The following is a 2,543-nucleotide window of genomic DNA, read 5'->3' as shown; positions in this document are numbered from 1 at the left end:
TCAATCTGTAGAATATCACGCCAACCCATGTGTTGACGATTTTCGCTGCTTCAATTTTCAGGAAGAACAATCGCTGCGCCCTCAAACGACGTGAGCAAAGAGGCAACCATTTTTGGCATTCGGCTCTTCACTACTCCGTACTATTCGTCAGCTCAAATTGTATCAAGGTCCCTAACTGGAGATGGCCTTATCGGTTGGAAAGCCTTGTACGTCATCGGATGCAGCAGCGGGCTGGAAGCGGCGAAGGGTTCTCCAATGAGCCCAGTTTCCCTTTGATACAAGTCGCTTATGGGCGCCTGTTTGAAATCTTTACCAGTTTCCTGGGTTTGGTTGGAACCCATGACAAGTTTGTTCCAAACATCAGTCTGCCGGTATGGAGTATCATGGCAGGTGTTCTACCGGCTGTTGGGCGACAAGTGTCTGGTCACAGGAAGAACACTTATGGACAGGTGGTGAGTTTATGCAAGAAACGACAGCCTTGTCTCGAGCTAACATGTAGTTATCCCTAACAGGCTGTACGGAGTACACTCTCAAATTCTGTCCAAAAGTCTCCGAACCAGGCAGGCCGACGGGCCGCTTCCGCCGATTGAATTGGGGTTCGTGCGCTCGCCCGGGGAAGTGTTCGGTTCCCATAATCAGAGACGTGTCCTGCAGGCTCATGAGTATTGATTCGAATAGTGAGGTGCTCGGCTTCGCGCTTCGCGACAAACAAGGCTCGAGGTGACGCAAACGGCGATCGATGCCCACTTACAAAAATGCTCGAGTTGACAAAGTGTTTTGGGCTTGCCAGAGAGACAAAAGGCTGTTGGATGATTGCCTTCCAGCTGACTCGGGTTTTGTTATCCTCTCTCCTTGTTCTTGGTTCCGGATTCTCAGTTGTCAAATGGTGAGGGCACACCCGGTGGCAGAGGGTTGCACCAACCCCACTGTTGACCCTGCACGGAACATCGGCTTTTTCTCCCGAAGTCATGATTTGATCAGTGAGATTCAGGGCAAACAGCAAGCACTGTGCTTTCTTTGCAAACTTTTCCGCGAGTCCCACCTTGTTTCTTCAGGAAGGGAAGCGCAATCCTGGCCATTGTTGAAAATCTGGCCCAGCCCACAAGAGTAATAACTGTACTCCGTATATCACATTACTTTTATGATATAGCCGATATGATTACTCGCATTATCACACAGCACCAGGCCATTCTAGTCTTTGCGACTATTTTTTTTTTTCACATTCCATCAATGAGAGCTGATTCTCACCGACTTTCCCAGACAGAACCTTATCTCCTCTTACCCAACCACATGGCGTCTCAAGGATCTTGTGCAATTGAGGTTTTTCCCTCTTCGTAACATGCCAAAAAGCTTGATTTGTGACATCCTCTGGACTAAAAGGCCAACGGCTATCGCCCTTGGATTGGTCGCACCTTGAATTAAGTTGAGACCCCAGGATTCTCATCAGGAGTTAATCTCCCCCCAGAGTCCACGCAGACCTTTTTCTCGTATTCAACCAAGAACTATCTGGAGCTGAAACGCTCAACTATAGACAGCATCCGCAGTTGACGGTGCAAATCACCTTGGAACTGGGAAATACGGCGGAGTTATGCTGATATTATCATTTTATTATTATCAAGAGGGACCTCCAATTCTTCATAGCCGAAATGCTCATGACATCATCCGCCGCCCAGGCCAATCAGAGCCGCCGGAACTCACTGGCGAACCTTTGGTCCAGCCACCCCCTGATGCACGAGCTAGGCTTCGTATTGGCCCTTGGGTGGTCAGGTACCTTTCCTTTGGGTTCAGAGCCGAAGGCCGAGTTCCAGGTCAACGCTTGTGCATGACCAAAAGCAGAGCTTGGTGGGAATCCGAGATGCCAGAGGGCAACAGATGCGGTGCGCATGCCGGACTCCCTGTCTTGACTGCCAGTTTTCTCACTTGAATGAATTTAATAACTTTCTGCCGGGTACAATGTCCTGAGCCCCCTTTCTTCATGGACATGAAAATTTGCCTTCGTTGAGATGGTTCGAGACACGAGATCGTCCGTTTTGGTCATGAATCCTGATACAGTACTGGTCTTGTGAAATGAAAACGCAAACAAACCCGTTACCCATAGATTACTAGCGGCTTTCCTGTATGAAATCACAACGCTTAGGTAAGTCAACCGACCAAGATCCACGCTGGCGGCTCAATCTGGCGACTCTGCCCAAGCTGTCGGTACCTGCGATCAACTGCACTGCTTCAATCGACAAATCTGATTGCCAGATGCAAACCAAGTCCCACCACCTTTGTTTGCTGGCTTGTAGAGAAGGTTTCTGAGGATTCTTTCTCTCAAGGCCGGCCAGCTTGTATTGTGGAAGGCAACCTCCCATCACGCCAGGGGTGCAGCTCAAATCACGATGCCAGCGCCCCCGTCCTGATACACTGCTTCCTCCTACCCATGGCGCATCTTGTAGTTCCCCCTCCCTACCCCTCTTTGTAGATTTCATGGCACAGCGAAACAGCGCGAGATAGGCGACCCCGTAGGTAGTACCTGAATAAGCCTTGCGTTCATTCCAGTC

This window comes from Uncinocarpus reesii, genomic scaffold, assembly GCF_000003515.1.
Source record: "Uncinocarpus reesii 1704 scaffold_5 genomic scaffold, whole genome shotgun sequence".
Classification (NCBI taxonomy): Eukaryota; Fungi; Ascomycota; class Eurotiomycetes; order Onygenales; family Onygenaceae; genus Uncinocarpus; species Uncinocarpus reesii.
Note: the sequence above shows the minus strand (reverse complement) of the source record.